General features: G+C 35.3%; 1 pseudogene; it reads right to left on the bottom strand.

Annotated features, from left to right (window-relative positions):
* The window catches only part of LOC143398300 (protein tyrosine phosphatase domain-containing protein 1 pseudogene), a 49969-nt pseudogene that overhangs the window by 19990 nt on the left and 14232 nt on the right, over positions 1-15747 (bottom strand).

The following is a 15747-nucleotide window of genomic DNA, read 5'->3' as shown; positions in this document are numbered from 1 at the left end:
GGCTATAACACAAGTGATAAAATGAATTGGGGAAATGCATGATCAAACTTCCCTACTATCAATGCACACTGTAATTGCCTTCTGGATGCAGACTTCTTCTCAGACTAAATCCCTTTCATCACCCATAACCCTTATTTACCAGTTTAATACAGGCTTCAGCTACTCAAGGACAAATTTATTCTAATGTGCTTAATACTGTGGAGAGTTACTCTTATTATCATTACTATTTCTCCTGAGTTGATTACAGAAGTGGAAAGCCCCTGTTAGTTCACTGATTTGGCAGAAATATGGAGACATTGCCAATAAAACACATTATTTCATTTAAGTAAAAATATTTAGAGAATATGATACAAATCATTGTCACATTTCAGCCAAATTACATGAAAAGCTATCAATTAACACATCAAATTCAAATTTCTAAAATTAAATGCCCCTTTATCTCTATGATTGATCATTGGTGAAGCTGGTAGTTTAGGAAATTATGTAGATTCTGTAGATATTTAAGATACACAAGTCACACCACAATTTACTGCCAAGTAGAGATCAGCAAGTCCTCCTGCATTACTGGTAATCAGATATGACCTAAGGTGCAGGATGTTTTTCTGCTCATCATTATACCCGTTTGCAGTTATAATCATAATAATACATAACAGGAAGGAAGAATATTTAATTAATTTACTCCACTGTTACCCCTCTACACCTGAGGCAAGAGGGTCAATTCCAAGAGGACTTATGGGAGCCATTTCAAAACTCATAAAAGAAAGAAGCCAGTATAGGCCAATCTGGGAGATGGGAGAGACTCTGTAGTAAGTTATTGTCACAATTAGGGTTAAATTTAATGTAAAGAATCACAAAGAGAAATTTCCTTGGGTGAAAGGGATTGAAGGGCACAACAGTAGAATATTAAAATTAGGTTAATTTAATGAAGTTTACATCTTTCTCCAGGTTGTATCATTCTTCACTTTCCCTTTAACACTAAACATCAGTAAATATTGACTACAAAAAAATAAAGTTTTAAGAGAAATATTTTGGATACAGAAGAAGTAGTAAAATGTCCATATATTAGGTAAAATAGAGCAGAAAAAAAGAGATTAGAACCCACTTACAGAACACAGTATTTGGAAGCATGATAGCTTGACACACCCAAAAGCCATGAGAAATACCAGAGTGTTTATAGAGGAAACCTTCATCCACTTTCTTTCTGATTACTGAAAGAATAAAAACTTGGACTTATTATCTGCAGATGATATGTTTACTTCTAGCAGAATGTGAACTCTAATGATTTTCCAAGGAAGCTCAGAGGATAGCAGGTCTGACCTTACTCTACACTGTGTTATCCCAATAATCTACCAGAGCAGGTAAGAAATAAACTCATACCCCTCCCCTTCCACTGATAAAAAACATATTAATATGGAATTTTGGGTAAAGATAATAGACAATTTTTTTCTTTTTTCTTTTGTTTTTTTGCTCAAATCAAGTTATTAAAAGATAGTGGGATAGAGAGTAATCTTACAGAGAGTGTAAATAATTATACTAAAACCATTTTTCAAGGTATCATGCATCCATATCTTGTCAGGGCTTAACATGCTCAGGGAACAAGACTCCTCTGACACCAAACCATTTCTAGCATTGCTATTACCTACCAAGAGACAGGGAGTTTTTCATCTTTTCCCACTTTCAGAGGAAATGAGCAAGGAGTTGAAAATTGTTTTCCTAAGTAAAACCTAACAATGTTAAAGGGTCACTTGGATTTGTTTACATTTTAAAATATCATTGCAGGATTGGGAGTACACCTCAGTGGCATTGCACTTGCCTAGCAGGCACAGTGCCATGGGTTCAATCCCCAGCACAGTACAAGTAAATACATTAATTAATAAAACAAAACAAATAAATTATCATAGTTGAAAAAGTATGAGATAGTCTTTACTGGGAAATGTAGAGATGAGAGTTCCTTGCCATTGGTACATGAGGTGTTATAGTCAGTAACTCAACCACGAAAGGTAGACAAGGGCTTGAAAACAAATTGAAATCTGAAAAACTTCACAAAGTTTCAAATTTAACTATTTAAAATGTTCATCTTCCAACTTATTTCTCTACCTTCCCATTACAATTAAGTCTGTGAGAAGTTTTTATATTTCTAATGTTTTGGATTTATTACTTTTTACACAGAAAGTCCTGTCACACCTGCCTCTGCTTCCATGTAACAAAGTTCCAGAGCTACTGGGTGTGGGGGAAATTATGCAAGAAAAGATACTGTAATTAACATTGCAATTTTGGGCAATGTTCATCTGTTTTTACTGTAAAGTATCAGCTGGGTTTTGACTCAGCATCTCCCTGAGTTTTACCACAAGTCAACTCACCTTGAGTTTCACCCACCAGAAAGAAATACACCTCTCAGTTAAAGGGGTGATGTCATGAATGCTGTAAGAGCATTTTGTGTTGGCATCTCTAGGTGTTCACAGACAATTCTCAACTACACAGTACTGTCTAGAATGGCCACAGTATTTATTATTGGATTATTCATATATAAATGAAAGACAAATTACCATTACCCACCCTATCTGAACATACACTGTGATGGTTTCTGAACCTGCAAATGGGACCAAAAGTATCTTGGGTCAATACAGGCATACTGGTCCTTCAAGTGACATTACAGAGTCTCTGAACTCAGAATCCTCATTTCCAGACTTCTCTTCTTCATTCAGAAGGTTCTTCTCTGCCAGATCTTCTTCCTTTGAGCAAAGTAAAAAACCAAAAATAGCAAATTTAGAGTCTGGTGATAATTACGACCTGAAGAAAAAACAGAGTCCCCTAGAGGCACCAGAATCATGGGTGAGATAAAAACACAGTAACCTAGGAACCCAGACTGAGATAAATTTTTTAACTATTGATCACAGATCACTGTCTGGGAAATATTTCTCACAGGGATTACTGACACACTAAAAAACTGCAAAGAACTATTTCTCAGTCTATACAAATAATCAGGGACATGGGATCAAAGAAAAGAATTGTGAACATCCCACAGTTTTCCACAATTTCTCTTAGGAAATTGGTGGCAGAAAATTATAGCTCCATTACCATGTATTCCATGAAGAAACTTAGGAACTGGACCCCAACTTCAAAAAGGTCCACAGGGATATTCCCAGGTTTTACTAAAAGTCAATTAAGTGTAGCTGCTATGATTTTCTGCCCCAAGGTACTAGACCACCTTCACACAGCTGTACTTTATCGGGCCAATCACCTCTGGAATGCTGTGAATCAGGGAAGCATCATAGGCATGTGGCTTGTAGAATTGCACAGTGCACAGAATCAGAAGGGCCTCATGCTTTGTTGAGTGTTCTAGATCCATTGTGAACATATTCTTGGTTTTTAAACAAGACATCTCACATTTTCATCTTGCACTATGTCCTGAAAATGATGCAATCAGTCCTGCTGTGGGTCTTAAATAATAATGGAGAAATTATTTTCCCTCACCAAACCCTGCTTAGTGAAAATGAATGCTTAGTCAAGAAATCCTAATGTATTAGGAACTATAAAGTATCAAAATACTGTGTCAATGTTACATCATTTTTTACTCCTTTACATCCTGAATTAACCCCAAAATATCTATACATAACTTATGTCATTGTTGTGACTGGAAAGATAAGTTTGCTGCATGATGAAATATAACTGTTGGTGGGAGCCTGTCACAAGTTCCAATCTCTTCCCATCTCCCGAAAGATGCCTAGAAATAAGAGAAATGATTTGAGAAGGTGATCTTCATTGAGAATAAAAACTTTGTCTTTGCAGAAAGACAGTTTCACTCTTCCTGCTTAGGATTGCTTTTGCTATTCTGGGTCTCCTATTTTTCCAGATGAATTTCATGATTGCTTTTTCTATTTCTGCGAGAAATATCATTGGGATTTTGATTGGCATTGCATTAAACCTATAGAGTACTTTTGGTAATATCGCCATTTTAATGATGTTAGTTCTGCCTATCCATGAGCAAGGTATATCTTTCCATCTTCTAAGGTCTTCTTCTATTTCTCTCTTTAGGGTTCTGTAGTTTTCAGGGTTCTTTTGTTAGGTTGATTCCCAAGTATTTCATTTTTTTGAGAATATTGTGAATGGGGTGGTTGTCCTCATTTCCATTTCAGTGGATTTGTCACTGATATACAGGAATGCCTTTGATTTATGCATGTTGATTTTATATCCTGCCACTTTGCTGAATTGATTTACTAGCTCTAGAAGTTTCTGGGTAGAACCTTTTGGGTCTGCTAGGTATAGGATCATGTCATCCACAAATAGTGCTAATTTAAGTTCCTCTTTTCCTATCTTTATGCCTTTAAATTCTTTCGTCTGTCTAATTGCTCCTGCCAGTGTTTCCAGAACTATGTAGAATAGAAGTGGTGAGAGAGGACATCCATGTCTTGTTCCAGATTTTAGAGAGAATGCCTTCAATTTTTCTCCATTTATAATGATGTTAGCCTGAGGCTTAGCATAGATAGCTTTTACAATGTTGAGATAATTTCCTATTATCCCTAGTTTTTCTAATGTTTTGAACATAAAGGGATGCTGTACTTTGTTGAATGCTTTCTCTGCATCTATGGAGATGATCATATGGTTCTTATCTTTAATCTATTGATGTGGTGAATAACATTTATTGATTTCCGTATGTTGAACCAGGCTTGCATCCCAGGGATGAATCCTACTTGATCATGGTGCACAATCTTTTTGATATGTTTTTGTATCCGATTTACCAGAATTTTATTGAGCATTTTTGCATCTATGTTCATTAGAGATATTGGTCTGTAGTTTTCTTTCTTTGAAGTGTCTTTGTCTGGTTTCAGAATCAGGGTGATGTTGGCTTTGTAGAATGAATTTGGAAGAGTGCCCTCTTTTTCTATTTCCTGAAATAGCTTGAAAAGTATTGGTATTAGTTCTTCTTTAAATGTTTTGTAAAACTCTGATGTATACCCATCCGGTCCTGGGCTTTTCTTGGTTAGTAGTCTTTTGATGGCTTTTTCTATTCCCTCCTTTGATATTGGTCTATTGAAGTTGTGTGTATCCTCCTAACTCAATCTGGGAAAATCATATGACTTAAGAAATTTATTGATGTCTTCAGTATCCTCTATTTTATTGGAATATAAGGTTTCAAAATAGTTTCTGATTATCTTCTGTATTTCTGTGGTGTCTGTTGTGATATTGCCTTTTTCATCCCATATGCTGGTAATTTGAGTTCTCTCTCTTTTTCTCTTCATTAGCCTGGCTAAGGGTCTATCAATCTTATTTATTTTTTCAAAGAACCAACTTTTAGTTCTTTTCATTTTTTTCAATTGTTTCTTTTGTTTCAATTTCATTGATTTCAGCTCTGATTTTAATTATTTCTTGTCTTCTACTTTGCTGTTGTTTTGCTCTTCTTTTTCTAGGGTTTTGAGATGAAGTGTGAGATCATTTATTTGTTGTTATTTTGTTGTTGTTGTTGTTGTTGTTGTTGTTGTTGTTGTTTGCGGAATGAACTCCAAGCAATGAATTTTCCTCTTAAATCTGCTTTCATTGTGTCTATGTTTTCATTTATCTCTAAGAATTTTTTGATTTCCTCCTTTATGTCTTCTTTAACCCATTGATCATTCAGTAACAAATTGTTCATTCTCCAAGTGATGTAGGATATTTCCTTCCTTCTTTTATCATTTATTTCCAGTTTCATTCCTTTATGGTCAGATAAGCTGCATGGTATCATATCCACTCCTTTATAATTTCTAAGAGTTGCCCTATGGCATAATATATGGTCTATTTTTGAGAAGGATTCCTGTGCTGCTGAGAAAAAAAGTATATTTGCTTGATGATGGTTGATATATTCTATATATGTCGGTTAAGTCTCGGTTATTAATTGTGTTATTGAGTTCTATGGTTTCTTTATTCAACTTTTGTTTGGAAGATCTGTCCAATAGTGAGAGAGATGTGTTGATGTCACCCATAATTATTGTGTTGTAGTCTATTTGTCTCTTGAACTTGAGGAGAGTTTGTTTTATGAACATAGCTGTGCCACTGTTTGGTGCATAAATATTGATAATTGTTATATCTTGTTGGTGAATGGTTCCCTTTAACAGTATATAGTGTCCATCTTTATCCCTTTTGATTAACTTAAGTTGAAGTTGATTTTATTCGATATGAGTGTGGCCACTCCTGCTTGGTTCCCAGCACCATGTGAGTGTCATTTCAGTTCCTCCTTTGTGGCCTCTTCATGAACTGACAGAAACACTGGCCTCAGTTGTGGAAATTGGCTGAAATTTTTGTGTTACCATCTTCCCAACATATAATTGTTGTAATCTTGAAGATGCAGACTTTATTAGAAGATTCAGAGGGCAAGGGTTGAACAATAGGAGAAGACATATACTTACCAGAGATTAGTCTTAATACTGGCTATAACCAAACGCTTAGCAAGTAAGATTTAATGTTTTTATTTGCCTTTACACATCTCAGAATTTGGATTTAAAAAAATAAATCATGATTAGACTTAAATTAATTCAGGGAAAATATGATTTTAGCAGAATCTCTTTTGATAGTTCGTATCCAACACTCATGCATCAAACCTCTTTCTCTATAGCCTCTCTATTTACTTTTGGTAGGGCTGACACAAGTGTGCATCTCATGTTATATTAAAAGAAGATATTCTTAAAGAACCTTCTTTTCTTTGATATGTCCACGTTGGCTGTATTTGGTTATACTTTTCCAATAGGTGTTTAAGAGCAAACTGGTCAAAAATTGATCTTGTTCCTATCTACTATTAAGGTCACCTATATTTTATATATATTTTAAATAATATATTTTATCTGTCCTGTAGGTGAGCTTTTATTATCTCAAATTAACCCAGGTCCTCTAAGGTCCCTCTATGGAATTTGTAAAAAGCCTTTTGTCTTCTTTATCTTCTTGATTAGTTGTGCTGTCTTCCAGGAAGGGTCAGGGTCTTGCTGACCATACCTGACTTCCTGTAGAAGTATCAGGGACATTTCTCTCTTCAATAATCCTCCTCTTTGCCTAATGTATACTGATTGACTTCCTTTTGTGCAGGATCTTCAAGATCGCCCAGATCAGGATATCAGGTGACTCACCAGATTTGCATAACATTTAATGGGGTTCTGTCATTCTCTGGATCCTGGATGACTTTAGAATGCAAGAGCCTATTTATTGGTGGCTCTTTCCTTACTCATTTTAATTCCATGGCTTTAGTCTCCAAGTTTTGGTTTAAAACATTGAGAAGACCCTTCACCACTCTTGAAGTGGAAGTAATAGTTTTAGCTTTAATGTCTATAATTTTTACAGTTTTTCCTTTCCATTAATTGGAATCAGTATTAGTACTGAGGGTCAGCATTATATTTTATCTATCCTGTAGGTGAGCTTTTATTATCTCAAATTAACCCAGGTTGTTTTGTTAGCAGTGGCACTTCTGCAAAACACCAAAAGGCAATGGTTATGATAGGTACAAGGCAAGTACAAAGCAAAATTATTACAAGCAAAGCAAATCCAGTTTGTGTAATTACTTTGAAAATCAGATGGAATACATAAACCACCAGTTAAATTTGACTTGTTTGCTGATTATTTTTATTATTATTTTAGGTTATCAGTGTTTAATCTTTTCATCAGATTAGCATGGTTTGGAAAGCCAAGTCTTTGGACACATTTAATTAATTTTTTCAAAGGTGATGATCATAATGGTATTAGGATCACAGAAATATAAACTTGGAAAATTACCAATATTTTTAGTTTGGAGGACATCTATTTTGTAGTGTGTTTTCTTAAGCTTTGGCATTTTAGTAGGCACCAATATATATTCAGTAGATATTTTAATAAGTAGAAGTAATACATTCTAAAATAATGGTGAAGTATAGTAGAGTAAATACATAAACAAGTAACAGAGTCCTTTATTATCATTATTAAGCATTATGTACTAGACATAATTTAATGTGCTATACTTTATAGTAGACTGGCAAGACACTAAAATTGTTTCCTCCATTACCAGTAGAGACATATGAGTAATGTGCTACACTCTGATGTAGTTATGTCACTAAGCAAGAGGAATGCTTCAGCTCCATTGTAATCTTATGGCACCACCATTATATATGCCATCCAGTGTGGATCAAAACATCATGTGTTGCATCTTATGTGTAGACATAAGAATTTATTTCTCTTTTTAAATTTATCATTTCAGGGTTTATACTTCTCCATGTTATTATTCTTAAAATGTCTCTAATAGTTTCACACTATTACATTAAGTGAGTAAATTATACTTTTGAGAATAATTCCCTTTTTTCACAATCTTTGGAAGTACTTCTTCATTTAACAACTATCAACTGTAAGTACTGTACTCAACTAAGTAGGCAAACTTTCCTGAGGCTTAAATGCTAGGAGTTCTGAGAGGGACTAATTATAAACAAATGCCAGATGTTAATAAATACTGTAAAAAAAACAGGAAAACGAATTTAGAGGACAACAGGATTGCTATTTTCCATAGAATGGTTAACAGAAATAAGGTGGCAATGAGTACATTGGCTCATAATGCTTTTTACTTTTTCAAATAATTTTGTCAAGATAGTACCCCTGTGATAAAAATTACAGTCAAGTAATGTGAATTCTTAGAAAGTTCTATCCATGAAAGGGCAGAAGGAGTAGGACTACAGGGAGCAGGTGAGTGTAACTCAACCCCAGGGGTACACCTACACCTGAAGACTGGCCTTGCTATTCGAGCTGGGTCAACACCCAAGCCACAAAGATTGTTCAGAGCCTCATGCTTCAGGTTTGGAAGGCATGGCCTTTTAGACTGGCTTCCCACAGCTTAGTCACTGTAGTATGCTCATTTTATGTCTTTTGGGTATAAACCAAGGATTGGGTAGCTGAGCCAAATGGTGGATCCATTTCAAATTTTCTGAGAAATCTCCATACTACTTTCAAGAGTGGGTGTACCAATTTTCAGTCAAAACAACAATGTATGATTGCATCTTTTTCCTCACATCTTCACCAACATTTATTGTTCCTTATATTCTTGATAATTGCCTTTCTGACTGGAGTCAGATGAAACCTCAGTGTAGTTTTAATTTGCTTTCCTCCAACTGCTAGAGATGTTGAACATTTTTTCATATATTTGTTGACTGATCATATTTCTTCTCCTGTGAAATACCTGTTCAGTTCCTTTGCCCATTTATTAATTGAGTTTTTTTGTTTGTTTTTTTGATTTTTGTTTTGTTTTGTTTTGTTTTGCTTTAGGGTAAGGTGTTTTCAGTTAATTGTAGATCCTGGATATTAATGTTCTATATGAGGAACATGTGGCAATAATTTTCTCCCCTTCGGTAGACTCTCTCTTCGCATTCTTGATTGTTTCCTTTGCAGTGAAGAATCTTTTCAGTGTGATTCCATCGCATTTATTGATTCTTGATTTCACTCTTGTGCTTTAGGTGTGTTGTTAAAGAATTCAGATTCATAGCAAACACGGTGAAGAGTTGGGCTTTCTTTTTCTTTTATTAGGCACAGGGCCTCTGATCTAATGCCAAGGTCCTTGATGAACTTACAGTTGAGTTTTGTACAGGGTGAGAGATAAGCATCTAATTTCATTTTGCTACACATGGATTTCCAGTTTTCTCAGCATCACTTGTTGAAGAAGCTATAAATATTCTTCAATGTGTTTTTCTTTCTTTGTCTAGTATTTATGTGGGGTTGTCTCTGTTTCTTCTTTTCTACTATTGGTCTTGTGTCTGTTTTGGTGCCAGTATCATGCCATTTTTGTTACGATGGCTCTGTAGTATAATTTAAGGTCTAGTAGCAATACTTCTTGCTTCACTTTTCTTGCTCAGCATTGCTTTGCCTATTCTGGGTCTCTCATTTTTCCAAGTGAATTTTATGATTGCTTTTTCTAATTCTATGAAAAATGTCATTGGCATTTTAATAGGAATAGTTCTAAATCTATACAACACTTTTGGTAGTATGGTCAATGTTAATTCTGCCTACCCAAGAGCATGAAATATCTTTCCATCTTCTAAGGTCTTCTTCAATTTCATTGTTTAGTGTTCTGTAGTTTACATTGTAGAGGTCTTTGACATATTTTGTTAGATTGATTACCATTTTTTGAGGCAATTGTGAATGGGGTAGTTTTCCTAATAACTCTTTCAGTGAATTTATCACTGATGTATAGGAGTGCATTTGATTTATGGGTGTTGATTTTATTGCTGAATTCATTTATTAGTTCTAGAAGTTTTCTGGTGGACGTTTTTGAATCTTCTAATTATAGAATTTTTTCTTGGCAAATAGTAATTGAGTTCTTCTCATCCTATTTGTATTTCTTTAATTTCTTTCTCCTGTCTAATTGCTCTGGCTAGAGATTTAAGGACAATGTTGGATAAAAGTGGTTAAAGAGGGCATCCTTATCGTGTTTCAGTTATTAGAGGGAATGATTTCAATTTTTTCCCATTGATAGTGATGTTGGCAAGGTGCTAATCAACCCAGTGAGACCCTGTCTCTAAATAAAATACAAAATGGGGCTAAGGATATGGTTCAGTGGTCAAGTGCCCCTGAGTTCAACTGCTAATACCCCAAAACAAGGAAAAGCAAAAGTCATGCAGTATTATTGTGTTGTGGTCTATTTCATTCTTGAAATTAAGAATGGTTTGTTTAATGTCATAGATGCTTCAGTGGAACATGAATATTTACAATTACAATTTATGTCTTTTGATGTATAATTTTGTTAAGCAGTATGAAAAATTCTTCTTTGTCCCTTATGATATCCTTAGGATTTAGGTCCACTTTAACTTATCTGAGGGTAGAAATGCCTGCTTGTTTACATGATCCAGGTGAGGAATATGTTTTTTTCCCATCCTTTCACATTCAGTACATGGATGTCTTTGTCTGTGAGGTGTGTCCATTGAACACAGCATATTGTTGGATCTTGTTTTTAATAAATCTGACAGTCTATGTCTTTTGATTGATGAGTTTAGGCATAAACATTAAAGGATATTATTGAGATATGATGTGTATTCCTGGTCATTTTTTATCATTTCTCATTTTTAATTTAAATTAGTTTAGCCTTTGATTGACTATTCACTTAATGTAATTTCTCCCTTTGCTGCTTGTCTTTTTTTTTTCATTTCATCTTTATGAAACATTTTGTTGAGAATATTCTGTAAGGTAGGCTTTCTCACTGTGAATTCTTTTAACTTTCGTTTATCATGGAAGGCTTTTATTTCATCTTCAAACCTAAAGCTTAATTTTTCTGGATATAGAATTATTTGTTGGCATTCATTTTCTTTCAGAGCATATTTCAGAGCATTTCTTTCAGAGTATATATTATTCCATTGCCTCCTAACCTTGAGGGTCTGTGTTGAGAAATCAGCTGAGATCCAAATTGTTTTCCACCTATGCTTAATCTGATATTTTTATCTCCCAGCCTTTAAAGTTCTATCCTTATACTGCATGTAAGGCATTTTCATTATAATATGCCTTAATGTGGGTCTGATTTAACTTTGCACATTTAGGATCCTATAAGTCTCTTGTATTTGATTTTCCATTTCATTCTTTAGGTTTGAGAAGTTTTCTGATATTCTTTCATTGTAAAGATTATGCATTCATTTGGTTTGTATCTCTGTGCCTTTGTCTATCCTGATAAAACTTAAACTGGTCTTTTCATGTTATCCCATAATTCTTGGAAATTCTCTTCATGGTTTCTTACCATTTTCTCTGCATGGTCAATTTTATTTTCAACATTATATATTTCATGTTCATTGCCTGAAACACTTTCTTGCAAGTGATCTAGTCTGTTCATTGTGCTTTCAATTGAATTTTTATTTTGATTTGTTGATTCCTTCATTTTGAGGATTTCTACTTGATTTCTTTTTTCCCTGAAATGTTTTTTTATTAGTTTCTCATGACAATACAATGATCTTGACATATCATACATTTGATTCAAATGGGGTATGAATTCTCATTTTTCCAAGTGTACAGGTTGCAGGATCACATCTCTCTTTACTGATGTGATCTTTCACCTCCTGAAATTTATCTCTGATTCTATTCCTTACATCATTCTTCATGTCACAGATCACTTTAATTATGAGTATCCCAAAATTCTTCTCTGACATTTTTCTTCTACTGTGTGTGAATGGATTTTATTATTTGAGCATCTTAGTTTTCATTATTACCTAGTTTTTCCATGTTGTTCATGTGTCTTCCCACCTAGCTGTGTGGATTTAAGCCAATATAATTTCTTCCCTGTAGACTTATACTATCCCTGGGGGTTTCAGTATCTTACCTTTAAAGTGAGAAGCCAACATTAACAGCACCCAAGGCAAATAGTATACAGCTTTGAACCAAATAGTCCCCATTAAGATGTCTACAGTTTTGTTGCAATGAACAGAAATTATGTGTTTAATTATTGTCTATGATATAAATAGTAAGTTAGCAAAAGGGTTTATAATTTCAAATGGTGGACAAAGAAAGAATAGAAGTTGTGTAGGATGTTATGTTTATGAGATAGGAGGACAGACAATTGAAGTAAAAATGATAGAAAGATTGAAAGAGGAATTAATAGAGGTTGGTTAGGAGAAAAATGAATCCAGGGAAAGGGGTAAATGAGAGTAAAACTATATATATGAAATGATTTTTTAAAAAAGTAAAAGAAAAAAAAAAGCAAAAATAAAAGAATACACAACCAAACTGTAATGTACTATTCAGACATTCCAGTTCTCAATAAGCTGATATATAAAAAATACTTGGTTTCAAAAATGGTAGAAATGTGACAGAAAAAAAAGGTTATCTTGAAAAATTGAACAATTGATTTTATTGGAGTTCAAAAAGTTTCTCAATTTCCTTTCTCAGCAGCAGGGTCTATTGTTTGATTCTAACTCTAACCTCAGGATGGCTGGGGTTGGTATGGCAGGAGGGTTAGTTCTGGAGGCAGAAATCCTGGAGCTGGGGTGTAGGCTAGGTATGCTCTAGTCTCTTTGCTGTGTGTCAATTGGTCTGGAGATTTTATGTCAGCACATCTCCAGAGCCCAGCAATTGCCAGTCCATGTTGGAAGACTGCACCTCAGAATCTCCTTTGGTTTCCACTTGTATGGTATAGGAGCCTGTTCTTAGCCCTTTATATCACCTGCAAATCCCACAATTCCTGGTCTCTGATTTAGTCTCCCAACTCAATCTCTCCTGCCATCATCATTTTGAATTCCTGGTCAGGCACTTGTCTTTCAGCCATTCTGAGGCCTAGGTGCCAGGATCTGTGTACCCTTTTGCAGAGATGTATGCTGAACCTGGCAGCTAAGAGGCATGTGGGGCCCAGTCACATCAGGGGCCCAGATATTCTGTTGGGTGAATCAAGACCAGGCACTGAACCTGTAGGCCAGCTGCCAAGCTGCAAGTGATGGGTTAGTCTGGGGTCTATGGAGAGTCTGGGAAACTGGGAATTGGGTATCTAGAGGACCCTCTTGGGTGCTGGAATGATGCCAGACCTGGTGCAACCAGGGACTGTTGGGTGCTGGAAGAGGGAGGGAGTCAGGGATATGGTTTGTGCAAGGACCCAGGGAGTGCCAACCTGAGTGGGCCCAGGTACCCAGTGGGTGCTGGACTTGTCTCTGGACTGAGAGGGGAGAGCCTGGCTCTCTCCTGAGTCTCTATCCTGTCTTAACCTGGGCAAAATACCCCCAGTTTGTGACTTTCCCCAAGATTGCTAAGCTCAGACAGGCACACACCAACCTAGTGGCAAATCACAGATCTGGGTTTCACTTTCCAACTGAAAACTCTGGTGGAGAGGCTTTTGGGTTTTGATTTTGTCTTGTTTTGTTTGTTTTTTTGATTAGTGAGTCATGCAGTCTCAGCTAGGGTAGACTACCCCTCAAGACTTGGGATTTTTCACTCTAATCTTTGGGGAGACATGGTATTCCCTCTGTTTGAGTTCTGGGTAGCTGAGCTAAGAGAAATGCTGCCTCACACTAATCCACCATCTTCCATCTCCTCAATTCAATTTCTTTGCTGAATTTTAAGTAGTTTATTTGTCTCTTTATTGTTGAGTTGTAAAAGGTTTTATGTATTTTGCATACTAGTTCCTTAAAGAATACATGATTTGGAAAATTCTGTCCATAATGTGGGTTGTTTTTCTCTATGTGTTGTTTATGACATTTGGGAGTATTGCCATTTGAAAAATGAAACATTTTAATTTTAATGAAGTTGAATTGATCTACTTTATCTTTTATTGCTTCAGTGTTTGGTATCATATTTCTTGCTTCAGATTACCAAATCCAAGGCTGTGAAGACTTACACCCATGTTTTCTACAAAGGTTTTTATAGTCTTGGCTTGGCTCTCTCATTCACTGGCTTAGTTTTTGCATATGATTTGTAGTATGAATCACCTTTTATGTTTTTTCTCATGAATTGTCTATTATGCCAGCAGTATTAAAAGTAAAATCAAACTCCTCCTTCTCCATGAAATCAAATTGATACCTTTTCAAAACTCAAAAGATCATAAATAAAAAGGTATATTTTCCTTTATTCAATTGATATTGTATGTCACATTGATTTTTAAAACTTATATTCTTGAGATAAATCTAACAGGGTTATGATGTATACAATTCTATATGTTTACAACTAATTTCAACATCCTAGTATTTTTTTCAAGGAAACTGTATGTTTGTGTGTGTGTGTGTGTGTGTGTGCGTGCACACGTGTGTATACACAAATATATAGAATACTTCAGGGATATTAGTCAGGTGTATTTATTTCTTGTGTACTATTTGCAATATTTTAGTAGGAGAAAAATACTGGCATCATTTAAAAGTAGATAAGCTACAAAATCATACCTTATTCTGTTTTCAGGTTATTCTCTTAACTGAAGTTTTGAGTCACCTGAGTGAGTAATACAATTTGCAAGATGGACAATTCATTCCAAAAATAGGATGTGAGATAAAGTTCTAATGAATTTTTCAGGATGCTTGGGCTGCCTTGTCAGTTTGAAATAGTTGAGGCGCATTACTCAAGGGTACTTCATGCTCATCCACAGTATCTTCCTCTGGGGCTCCACTGACAGCTCACCACAAAGAGCAGCACAGGAAACCACATGAAGACCATTTGATGTCACAGAGTGCAAGTGGTGATCGACAACTGCTGGGGGGAGAACAGCAAAGCCCTGAAACTTTCTTCTTATGGGAAGCAAAAGTTCTGGGTCACTAAATGAAGAACTGAAAATCTTTACTTTAGGGTACAGACAAACTCAGTGCTTCTGATGAAGTAGAAGCAAAACAAGTTTGCCTTTTGCTTCTTTTCTCTTAAGAGGTGAAAAAAATTCTCTACCAAGGAGTTGGTAAGAAAAACACCTTGGATCTGGGAACCAAAACAAATACTAACCTCACTGGTCTACTCACCACTGAGGAAGTAGCATAAAACAGCTATCAAAGATCAACCACAGGTATATTTCAGTTGGCTCCTGTGGGGAGAATCAGCACAGATGCTGAAAACATTCACCCTGTAAATTCAAATACAGAATGTATTTGCTCCCACAATGAACTTAACACCAAGTAATAAGAACGAGATCTGAGGGAAGAAAGAAGCCTTCTTCTGCTAATGTTATTATAAAATACCATAGAACAGGTGGTTTAACTACAGAACATTTTCTTCACAGTTCTTAACCTAGAATATCAGAGTTAGTGAGCTTATTTCAAGAATAAGTATCACAGAATTAAAATGTTTTTGAAGGTTGATCTTTAGTAAAATATATGTCTAGATTTTTATATGATTCAGAGA

The sequence above is a fragment of the Callospermophilus lateralis genome, chromosome 4 (assembly GCF_048772815.1).
Source record: "Callospermophilus lateralis isolate mCalLat2 chromosome 4, mCalLat2.hap1, whole genome shotgun sequence".
Classification (NCBI taxonomy): domain Eukaryota; kingdom Metazoa; phylum Chordata; class Mammalia; order Rodentia; family Sciuridae; genus Callospermophilus; species Callospermophilus lateralis.
This window is presented reverse-complemented; position numbering and strand designations above follow the sequence as displayed.